This window comes from Lactuca virosa, chromosome 4 (genome assembly GCF_052849685.1).
Source record: "Lactuca virosa cultivar CGN04683 chromosome 4, Lactuca_virosa_CGN04683_v6, whole genome shotgun sequence".
NCBI lineage: Eukaryota > Viridiplantae > Streptophyta > Magnoliopsida > Asterales > Asteraceae > Lactuca > Lactuca virosa.
Genome location: NC_136429.1, coordinates 241290733 through 241303988, shown reverse-complemented (window position 1 = coordinate 241303988; position 13256 = coordinate 241290733). Strand labels below are relative to the sequence as shown.

General features: G+C 34.7%; 1 pseudogene; it reads right to left on the bottom strand.

The window, feature by feature from the left end:
- Nucleotides 1–7579: 7579 nt before the first annotated feature.
- On the bottom strand, nt 7580–7726 carry LOC145168989 (uncharacterized; annotated as a pseudogene).
- Nucleotides 7727–13256: the final 5530 nt, after the last annotated feature.

The window sequence follows — 13256 nt, the reverse complement described above, 5'->3', positions numbered from 1 at the left end:
GATTAGATATGCCAGCTCACTATAAACAATGCTCTAATACCAATCTGTCACACCCCGAAGCAGACGGCGGAAACGTCTGGGGCTTGCGTGTGACTTAATCTTGTAATATCATCACAATTGTATATAATTGAAATGAGACAACACCATCATCATACATATCAAAATACAACCAGCATTGTTTACATCAAGTATAATATCATAAAATTACATGCTATAATGTTTAATGTATGACGATGACAAAATATAACAAATTCCACATTTCTTGCTGACCTTTCTGCTTAACGATTCCCTGAGAATACAAGTTATTTTGAAAACATCAACATATATAATGTCGGTGAGTTCATAAGCATAATTAAATGGAAGGTTTTGATTTATTTGTAAAACACCAGAAAATCCGATATTTCCTGTATAATAGTATGATAGTAATGTGTCAAAATTAAGTATTAATGCATGTGTGTTTTCCGTTTTTTAAAAGGTATATAAAATTGAATCCAAATAAAAATACTATATTTTGTAGTAAGTAAAAGGCATTGTCTAGCTGTATATTGTCCCATAAAATCCTATATTTTTTGTTTATAAAAGCGTTGTGGTCTAAACCCTAAGACCGAATATCAGTGTATGTATGTTATTGTTTCAACAAGATTTTACAGGTGTTCCATAAAATTATGTTGGAGAGGATATCTAAGTGAGCTGTTTTAACCATACTTGATTTTTGACGAGTTCGCCTGTCGTGGCGTTCTTAGGCGCCGATTTGATTTACGGTAAGGTTTGTCACCCTAGACTGGCCTAGTCTAGTTGTAGCGAACAGCTCAGGTGTGGGGTGTCACCCAGTACAGATCTATACACAAACTCTCGCTCTCCCTCCAGGAGACTCTGGTTATAACTACAGGTTACGATCATACATTCTAGAGGTGTCAACCGACATGTCTCACTAGCATCATTGACTGAGTTTACACGAATATTGTATTATGTTATATAATGTTTACTTGTATGTTTCATGTTTGAAAAATCCAACAAGTATGTATATGAATGTATAAGGCCCAACAAACATGCCAAAGAACGGCTAAGGCCCACTAAGCAAGTGATGTATAGTCTAGGCGCAATAAGCATGTAAATGGACCACAAAGGCCCAACAAACATGTAATGAATATATTAGGCCCAATAAACATGTAAATGGACCACAAAGGCCCAACAAACATGTAATGAATATATTAGGCCCAATAAACATGTAAATGAATATATCAGGCCCAATAAACATGTAAATGGACCACAAATGCCCAACAAACATGTAATGAACATATTAGACCCAATAGACGTGTGACCGAGGTTTTTAGTTCGTTTGTCTTTTCGTTGTATGTCTTAGCTCATTAGTTTACTAAAATAACATAAAAGGCCTAATTTTTCTAATAATGTCATTTTTGGCCCATTGAATCTAAAATTTACGATTTAGGCACATTTTTGGCTAAATTGACGCTTTAGGTCCCTTAAAACCAAAAGTTTACATTTATGGGTTTATTTGAAATAAATTGACATTTTTAGCCTTCCTTTGTTAAAATAACCTTTTTGGCCCAATATCGCGAAATTGACATCTTTGGCCCAATTATATATAACTTGACATTTTTGGCCCATATATAAAATATTAATTTTTGGCCATTTTATAGAAATTTACAATTTCAGCCCATTTTTTATAAAAATGACATTTTCGGCCCAAGATTTATAAAAATAACACTTTAGGCCCAAATTCAAATGAAGTGGCATTTTCAGTCCATAAAACCTTAGATTTACATACTTGGCTCAAATTTGTGTTATATGACAAATTTAGTCCATGAAATCGAGATTTTTCAATTTAGGCCCAAGAAAAACCGTAAGGGCCCAAATCAAGGCCCATTATGCAAAAATTTACACCTTTGGCCCTTTGGTAACTATGACTATCATAAAGACCTATTTTTATGAAAACATGACTCTTTTAGTCCTTGTAAAACTGTGAATGACATAAAAGTCTCAACTTTTTGTTTATTTGTCAAAGATGGCCCATTTTCAAGATTTTGTTTAGTTTCTTATGAATCTTCACATGTTTGACACATTTATCTTTATAGTAAATTGTATGAAATGTTTTAGTTTACCAATATCCCAACTTTTGGTTAGAATTTTCGAGATCTATAGTGTTTCACCACATAAACACAACTTAAATCGAGTAAAACCCACATAACATGCATAAATACATAGATATACCACATATGCAACTTGTATTCTCCCCCAAAACATGTTTAAAACCGAAAACAAGGGGTATAAACTCACTTTGCTTTGAAGTTTCAGTTTTTGATGAAGAAGATGAGGAGATTTCGGCCCTAGCAACTCCTTGAGGAAGTTTTCAAACTTAGATGGTTCTAGGGAGTTAGCTCATGAAATGATATGGGTTAAAAAGAGATTTTGATGAAATCTTAGAAGTTACACCATAGATACAAGTAAGAACTTACCAAGGATGGTGATCTTGATGAAAAATTCTCTTGCAAACACAGCCAAAATCTCGAAAATTTAGAGGTGGAAGGAGGAGTTCTTGAGAGATTTTGGAAGAGTTTGTGAGTGAAAATGAGAGAGGTGAGGGGAGGGTTTCGGCCGAGAGGTGGAAGAAGAGAGGGAAAGAGAATAGATTGAGGTGATGTTTGCATGGATACCCACCATGCAAACATGAGGTGTTAAATGCCAATTAATCCTTCATTTCTCTTTTTTTACACATATATGTATATATATTTCTATTGGGCCGAGATTTGGGCTAGAGAGATGAGAAATAAATGATTTGAGCTCAATCTTGGCTTTGTTCGAATTTTTAGAAGCCTAAAAATATTTTTCGGCCCATTGGGCCCTTATTAAGGTTCTCGGCCCAATGAAGCTCAATTAAAAGGGTTTACGGCCCATTAGGGCAAATGAAATCATTTATGGCCCAACAAGGCCCCTTAGAGATAAGATGCATTATTCTAGGCTCACATGGCCCAAAATGCTAAAATCTTATGAGCGTGGGTCCAAATAGAGCCCAATTAGGGTTCTTAGGCCCAAAATAGTTAAATTGAAGGTTTATTGGTCCATTAGGCACAATAAGAGAATCCTAGCTCATATTAAACTTGAACCGGGATTTTTTTTTCGGGTTTTCAATCCTTGGTTGAATATATGAGATGCTTTGTATAAGGTTTTGAACTTTACTTATGAACATTGATTAAGTTTGTTGCCATTGAATGAGCATAGTGTATATTATCAAATTAGGGTTACAAATATCACAGTAGATGGTGTTTACATGAGGCTAGAATTTCCTAGCTAAAATGCTAGTTGTGACAGGTAATGATGGTTTAGAGATTTAACCCTTGAACTGTGTATTGGGTCGAAGGGTAGAAAGCGAAAAGTCATAGGTCGGGTTCTTGCATGAAATATGAATTTTTTTTCTAAGAAGTTTTTAGTCCAAGATATCTAGATAATATTGTGGGGCTCTTCGATACCTTTCCTTGCATATAAAGAACGCCAAAATCGGAGTTGAAATGAAGAAATTGCAATAGTTTGAAAGTGTGTTGATTTTGGGAAGAAGGGTAGTACGCTGGGGGTACCTTAGGTCTGTTGGGCGTACCAGCGTGCATTCAAGAGCATACGCTGGGCGTACCATTTGGTACGTTGGGCGTACGCGACCATAACCTAAGACCTATTATCAGGGTTTTAAGCCCTATTTAAGGTCCTTAACTTTCCCAAACCCTTTACATTCTCAGCCTCCATCTTCCCAACGTCCTCACTTGAAACCCTAACCCTAATTTGATCCTTGTGAGCCAAAGAGTGTGCTTTTTGGTACCTTTGAAGGAAGAAGAAGGTGGTGATAGAGCTTGGAAGTTTGAAGCAACTTTGGATCTGGAAGTTCTCCTCCCTTATTCATTTCGATAAGGTACATAGTTAGAAGCTTTATGAATGTTTCCTTAGATCTAGTTTAAGATATTAAAGTTATGTCCTTTTTGTCCGACAAGTTGGTCCATTTGAGTGTAGGTTGTTCCAGGTCTTGTGAGGTGCATTTCTAGGTGTATATGAGGGTGTTAAGTCATAAAAATGTGATCTTGGTCTTGTTCTTCCATTCATGCATGTGTTATGAAGCTTAGAATCTTATGATAAGTTAGGGTTTTGGATTTGGACCCTTCCTATCCATGCAAAATCATCAAGTTGGAAACTTTATGATTTAGGGTGTTAATTGGACCTGGAACTGAGCTTTGGACAAACAGGTCTTGTGACATCCCAAAATTTAGGGCTAATATTATAGACGGCCAATTGACTACGAATCTCGTGATAATCTGACTTATTGAGTTTTAGTGCATCTTAAGTAAAATAAATAAGTTCATTTAAACTATTATAAGATGTCAGATGATATGTTGCTTCCAAATGTATAAACTATCAACCGAATCAAACCGCTCAAACTGCAACACCGATTAATGTGTCTAAAAAACTGAAATTTCGTAATAAGCAGTTTTGAGCATAGAAAACATTAAAATCTTATAGTACATGTTCCCTTGTTTCGAAAATATAAAGAACAACGGAGTTCGTATTCAAAAGATACGACGGTTTTAAGAAAACAGACAGTAAAACACTGTTTTTCTTTAATCGGGTAAAACTAAATCGATCCGTTAAGGTACTTACGCATTGCCGACGGGAATCAGACTATAATCTATTATTTAATTTCACACTCGAAATATTTTTAACAAAAATATTTACAAAAGTCGCGAAAACGGAAACCGCGAGCCATTTAGACGCGAAACTTCAAACACATTTCCCGGAGTTTCGTAACTCCAAAAATTAATCCTTTTGATGTTCCAGAATCCTTGAATTAAACTCTATCTAACGGTACTTTCAAAAAAAATCTCGACTTTCGGATCCCGATGCACCCGATTTGGAGTGTTTTTTGGCATTTAATGAGGGTATAACCCCATGTGGGGCCCACATGTGACTCAAGATGACCAAAAATCTTATATTTTTCCTCCTTGCATCAACCCACGTGGGTTTCCTTCTCCTTCATCTCTTCTTCTTGAGTGTAAGCTTTCCCAAAGAGTACAAATGACGGGTTATGAGTATGGCTTCAATTAGTATTTGAGTGTGTTTGTTTTACTATAGAAAGAGGCTTGAGGAACCCCCAAAAATCACTCACAAACCACCAATCATCTTCTCTTCCTCTAAAACCTCTCTCTAAAACCTCCATCTCTTACTCTCGGTTTACATCAAAAACACCCATGCCAACACCACCACCCTAAACCACCATTCCACCATCCAAACACCTCATTATACCTCCCTCTTGATCAACCAACACCTCCCGCACATCTCCCCTTTCTCCCTCTCACCGTCTCTGTCAAAAAAAGGGAAGAAAACTCAGAATCGCTACCCTCCTGCAACCTTCAAACCCCCACCACCATTATCCTTTCTCCAACACTAAACCATCACCACCACCCACTGTTGTAGTGCTACTACTCTACAAAGTGTTCCCCACCACCTCCTCCCACCCCCTCTCTTCGGAGCTGCCAACAATAGGAAGAAACAAGGGCAACAACACCAAACTGCCACCCCATCACCTCCACTGTCACTGCTATAAAACCGCTGGCCACCACCTCCAGCCAGCACTTCCACCACCATAATCCCTTCTCACTCCACTTCCTTGCTCGATTATTACTCCTTCGTGCATTACCGAAGCCACAAAACCATTTATGTTTTTTTTTCTCTCACGATCGTACATGGAATCGAACACAGGATGTATACCCTCCTGTGTAACTCAAATGTACAAACATCATTACAATTTAAATACATGCAGTCCTCCAACTTCGAATTTGTCCAACTTAGGTCCCTCCCTTTTCAAATTATTTTCAAAATGATCCCAAGACCATGAAACTTTAAATAAAATGTTCAAAACTTACCCTAGTTTGGAAAAATCTTTTCAATTAAATACTAAGTTTAATATAAAATTTAATAAATTTATTATATATATATATATATATATATATATATATATATATATATATATATATATATATATATATATAGGCTTAGGTTATTCTATTCAAACTAATTATTGTGTTATTGGATGCATAAATGTGGGCCAATCATTTTACTTATTTTAAGAAAGTGATTAATACATATTATTGAATTAAAAATAATTGAAAAATACCATCCAATTTAACTAGAAGGGTATTTTAGTCAATTAATATATATTTAATAAAGGAAATTTGCATATTTTAAGGAATCATAGATTCTATTAATTTTAAAAATCCGATTTTTACTAATTATAAGATTTTTAATTCGGACATTCTGACAGAATATATTTGAGTATGTTCAAAAATAATAATATTCTAGAATAACAAATTTTCTTGATCATGACTTTAAAAATTTCTTGTAGAATAACAAATTCTCGAACCAACAATTGAAGAATTAAAACAAAAATTACATTAATTCTTATAGAATACATGTAACAATTGTAAAGAATTACATTTATTGTTAAAGAATAAAACTACAAAAACTTTCAAATCGGAAAAAAAAAACATCAAAACTAACAAATACACTAATTTATTCTAAAAGAATAATGTTGCTAAGAAACACTTTTAATTTTGTTGTCCGTTCTTCAAGCATCAACTTCTGTGAAAACAAAACAAAATTGTAGTTTAGATTCCAATAATGCATTAGTAAATGAAAAATAAAAAACTAATTTTTTTTGGAAAAAGATGTGAACTTGTGAATTGCACCAAAGCTAATAAACAAGAATTGTAGAACATGCATAAATCAGTGAGAAAATATCCATACTCCATTCCAATAGAATTGGAATTCATGATTCCATTCCAACAGAATTGGAATTCATGATTCCATTCCATCCCATCTTTTAACTACACAACTTTACTTTATCGGATTTTTAGAGCCTTCTTCCATACTTTTATTACCTAAAAGGACTAACATTTGGTAGGAGGAACCATTGTAAATTGTGATTGATACTTTTGCATATAATATCTACATCAACAGAACCTAAGTCAATAAAACCTGCAAGAAAATGCAACTTGGTATTAGTTATATTTCATTTGTATAATTATAATAACACTGATGGAATGATAAAAATGCACCCAAAAAGTGGCCATAACTACAAATCCCAAGCATTTTAACCAACATGTGTGTGTATCTAGAGAAATTTTCCATGGGTGTCCATCCTAGAAATCTAAGAATTCAAGTATAAAAAATACAAAACTATATCCAGTTATATGATTCTGATATCAACTTTGATCCCATGACAGTTTTGCACTTCAAAACAGTACGTACTCATCAGAAGATAGCTTCATACAACGAAAGGGGTAATTCAAAATACTATGAAGCAAACATAATCCCACTGTTGAATGCGAATTAATTGAAAAAAAAACCTAACCATACCATCGTCATTATCATAGGATTTGATTACAAATTATGCATACCTAAAGGGCATATTACTTAGGGCAAAATAAGCAGAAACCCCGCCAATCAAGAATTGATTCGAATTATTACATGATAATGGAAGAATTACTCACCAACGCAGTCGAAAACGATAGCAAATTGCGATCTAACCAACATGAAATGGACCGATATCTCCAGTACGAAGTGAACCATCGATCTAATCAGCTACAGTCAAGCACGATATAACCCAACCACTCAGCGCCATCCACACCATATTCGCCATCCACAGTATCATACTCCAAGGTACTGCCATAGTCGTACCTAATGTTACCATCGACCACAACGCCATCCACACCTTCTGTGTTGTTCCCATCGACCACATCGACTTGCGAAGCCGACCGACGAACCTTCGTTGCTCCGGCTATTGCTGTTCGCGTCTCTTCTTCAGACCCTTTTCATCTTCATTCCTTGACACCTACCAGCCGACCGAGAAGAGCGCATCGTCGCTCATCGTCGCTGCTACTACTGCTACCGATTTGGTGATGAAGATTCGTAGGCCGTATATAAGAGGGGGGAATTAGGTTAAAATCAACGATAACTAGCAAAATTATAGGGAGTATTTGTGGAAGTTATTTCTCAAATTACCTAGTTACCCTTATTGATTTATTTAATTATTGTTTTTTCTATTAATTTTTGATTGGTCCACAATAATGCATACAATAACACAATACTTAGTTAAAACACCCGAACCTATCTCTCTCTCTCTCTCTCTCTATATATATATATATATATATATATATATATATATATATATTAGATTAAATAAACATTAGATGATTAACCTTTTATAAATTATTAATTATATTTGAGATTCAATAAATTTCGGACTTATTAAAAAATTGTGGAAAATAGTAAAATAAATTTTGAATTTACAAAAGTTGGGAAATTATTCAATAAATCATTATACTTGGTCAAAATACCCAATCACTTCCAAATATTAATTTATAGCAGAATTTTCTAGGAAATCGAGTTAATCCCGGAGATTTCGACTTCAAGACAATACATCTCAGTTTTCGGTTCCAATACGCAAAACAACTCGATAACCGCTCGACAAGCTAGTTTTAAACCTCAATATCAATATGTGTTATGTCGTTAAAAAAAATACAACTAATAAAAATAACATATACTTTCCGACTACAAAAGTGCTATTACTGTATAGATGGTTATTAACTCGGTAGGTTCAACATATATCATACATACACACACACACACACACACACACACATATATATATATATATATATATATATATATATATATATATATAGGTTAATATATGTATACAAGTTATAAAACTTTTATCTTAGGCTCATACATGTGCTTGTGTGCACTACCCTAAGTTTTATCAACTGTTTAAACAAGTAACGTACACTTTTATGCTTACGCTTATCAAATATATTTGTCTTCCATCCGTTTATCCGTATCTGTGGTTGTTAAGTACAACCATGGCAGATAACTTTATCCGTATATCCGTATGTCCGTTTATCCGTTATCCGTACAACTTCGTGACTATAAACCTAACTAGATTTCATTATCTATAAACCATAGTTTAGATTTCTATCTTTATCAAACATTTTCCAAACACACTTTTACTTACAACAAAGGCAATACTTTTTTGGATCATATTAAAAGTATCATTATTATAGAAAACCTGTGAATCTCACCAACCTTTGTGTTGACCCTCAAACTTACATGTATTCTCAGGAGATCATTAGACAAAATTTTCAGATAGAAGATTCGTCATGGATTATAGACGACCTAGCTATCTAGTTTTTTTTATCTGTCTATCTGTTTAAGGCAACTACTATACTATTATTATCTATAAGAACCTTGTATTCAAACTTAATGATAGAATACAAATGTTGTTCTGTTTACTATTGTACTTGTGCTATGTATTCAGTTTATCTGTGATTCATGAACTTAGTCGCACTCCTGGCATGTTCCGCTTCGGTCGGGGGTGTGACAGAATGGTATTAGAGCTAAATTGGCTATAGAGAACGCGTATCCTCGAAAGAGGAAATGTAACTATAGCAAAAAGCTCCTAATAAAAGTATTATTATTAATTACACTACTTCTTGGCTATGTACGGTACGGGGAATCCATTTTGAAGGGACGCATAGGTGTCATGTCACACCCCCAAACCGGAACAGTGGAAACGTTCGGGGGTGGATGACGTCATATGTAGTATCACAACAATTGCATCATAGTAATCATAGTAAACACAACCATTAAATACATATATGAAAAAGGTATTTACATCTGTTTGATTCTTGTTTTTATACATCGAAAGTATAACCAAAAGAAAAAGACGTGACTCTATACGCTCCGTCTTCTCAAAACTCCAGGAGGTACCTGTCTACTGATTTCCTGAGAATACAAGCAGTTTTGAAAGAGTATCAACATAAAGCTGGTGAGTTCATAAGCGATGTTTTTGTAATGAAAACTTGTTGATGACTCTGTAAAAATGTTCGCATGTTTCCAAGAAAATCCAATATTTTCTTTAGTAAAATTGTGATAATATCAGTTCTATCTATGACTACTCAGTTCATGCTAGCCATGTATAAACCAATAACGAACAGACAGTTGATTATGTGGATCTGCCCTAAGTCCACAACCAAACAGGGAACAGGAAATGAGGCGGAAACCACACATTGCACAGTCTATCAAATATTCTCCATACGTAGCCCTGATGCCTAAACTAAGGAATTATAGAATTAACTATGAATGTTTGTTACTGTATCCTGTTGTAGTATATGAAAAACATTAGTTTGTATGTCTGGTTACCCCCAATCGTAGTATGTGAGTATTTTTGTACAAAAACCTTTGTATAGTATGTTATGTGACAACCGTCAAATTTCGGTCAAGTCAAAGTCAAACAAAGTCAACAAGTCAAACCGGTCAACTCCATTAACCCTTGTATGTTAGGGTTTACATTATACAATTCGCTATTTCAATGAGAAAACATCATTTGAAAAATTCATGTGTTTGATTTTCCTTAGCCTTAACAGTGCTAAACAACGAACCAAAGCGATAAAACACTATTGCACAATCATCGGGATTGTGTAAGACACTAAATCATGGCTTAACGGGGTTTATGGACCTTTCGTTGCGAAGCCGGACACTCAAAAAGATCACAAACGAAACCTCTCACAATATCTTTCACTCAACCTCTCTCTATTAAAATCTCTCCCGAATCTCTCTCAAAAGTTCCTTTAAATTTTTGTAATCATTCGGGCCATCCCGACCCTTAACTGGGTCAAAAACCACTTGAAACGGGGTAAAAACGGGTAAAATAGGCTTAAGGACCCAAAACTGAAGCTTCAGGACCGAAGTCCCTGTCATAAAGGAAGACGACACACATTTGTCTGTCGTAACCTTACGACGCGCGTGTTGATGACACGCAATGAGTATCAATGAAGCCCCTGTCATAAAAGAAGACGACATGCATTTTTGCGTGTCATAATGTTTCCTGTTTTTCGACTACGACTTTGTTTTAGGCCCGTTTTTCATCATTTTAACGCGGGATTTTCACCAAAAACTTTATTTTTACAGTTAGAACTCTATATGTCAGTAATCCCCACGTTTTTAGGGCCATTCATACCAATAATTAGTAGGGGAGGTGCTTGAGGTGGAAAGATGACTTTACTTTACTTTATGTCACATGCCACCACTCACACCCACTACATGGCCAACTCTTTCCCACTACATGACCAGCTCTTACCCACTACATGACCAACTCATACCCACTACATGACCAGCCCCACTCCTTGTCTAAGTATAAAAACCCATCCCCTCTCTTCATACTTCTTTCATACTCTCATTTTCCTCCAAGGATCACACTCCAAATTCTCTCACCATTCTCTCTCAATTCCAAGACTTCCAAGGCTGATTATCAAGCTTTCTTCCACTCTTGGTAAGTATAATTCATTCTTCTTATGATTATTACACATCCTTCTACTCAAAATCATAAGAATCTTACACAAACATCGTCACCTTCATGTTAGGTTCTCGATTCGTCAAGGCATCTTCTAAGTGTTCTTGGGTTGAACACTTCTCTTCTCCAACATCCATCCTCTAATAACACATAAGGTGAGTTCATACCCCTACATTTACATGTTTTTCTTAAGTTTTAAGGGGGGAATACAAGTAAAATCATCAAGAACACAATTAAACTTTTTCTAACAGATTACATCAGAAAAGATGGACGTTAATCACGGACTGTTTTGGTCAACGTAAATATTTTAGTTTTCAAAACTGTTCCAGGTGCAAGTAGTTCAAACTCTTAGCTTTAAAATGGCTACTTGCACATCTCCATATGATTTTTCTACAATTTATGGTGATTTTTACAAAACTGCCTGTCATTTCAGAGGCAAACCCGGATCAGTCTGTGATTATGAACATTTTCACCTCTGTTAGAGATCACTAAAAATCATGGTAAAATTTACGAACAAACTAGACTCATATTAAAAACTCTCAAAATTTGCGGATTTGGATTTAGAGCTTTGATGATATTTTTATAAATTTTCTAAGAACAGTAACAGAAACTGTTTTTCAACGAAAAGTTGCTGTTAATTTCATTTCACCTTGTAACATGTTGAGCAAGGTGTATATCTTTATGTGATTATATGTTATTGCAATATATGACATTTTATCTTAATATTTAGACACACATCAGTTTACAAATGGATTTGGTCATATAAAATATAAAGAATAACAAGTGATTATAATCAAAGTACAATCGATACATTCAAACATTTAATAAACTATTTTGAATATAGTTTGCATACATTACCACGTACTACCCTTGGTTGATAAACTATAATAGGTATAGTTTATGATATATTACATAACACATACATTTAAAAAGGGTACATTTATACAAAGGATATTTTCATTAAGCAAGGTACGGCCATACGGTACCAAGTTTTCATAACACGTAATTCCGTTAATGACTTTGTGAGACATTTACTTCAAATTACCATTAAGTCATGTATTGTAACCAGAGTCTCCTTGAGGGAGAGCGTGATACTTATGTATAGATCTATATTGGGTTTGACAAACCCACACCTAAGCTGCATGCAACAGCTAGACCGGCAGGTCTGGGGTGACAAATGTCATAACATTTCCGACGCCTGAAGAACGTCGTTTCAGGCCAACTAGGTCATAGCATGGTTATAATAACTCACATAAAGTATTAATAAACGTTGGAATTTACGGGAATTTCATTAAAATTTAACGAGTTTATGTCGATTTAAACTTGCATTGTTTTACTATAAATATGACAAATTACTTGTACATTTCGGTCTTTGGGTTTTAAGACTACATTTACACATTAAGGAAAATATTGGATTTTCTAACACAAATACTACTTTCACAAACGAAAGGCTTTTAATAATACCAAACAAAAGCTTATGAACTCACCAACCTTTGTGTTGACATTTTTTTCAAACAACTTGTATTCTCAGGAAATCATTAAACAGGTAATCAAGTGCTTTTGAGGATGGGACGCTAAGGCGTCTACTATTTCATATTTTGTCAACATATTGTAATTGATTCGTAAACATGTAATTCATACAATGATGTAACTTTTTCAATTATATATATGTTGGTTGTGTTTGCTTGAATTACTATTACAATTGTTGTTATGATACTATACATGAAGTCCTCAACCCCCGAACGTTTCCGCCATCCTTGGTTTGGGGGTGTGACAGATTGGTATCAGAGCACAGTTTATAGTGAATTAAGTATATCAAACCACATAAGATATACAAACTATAAACACA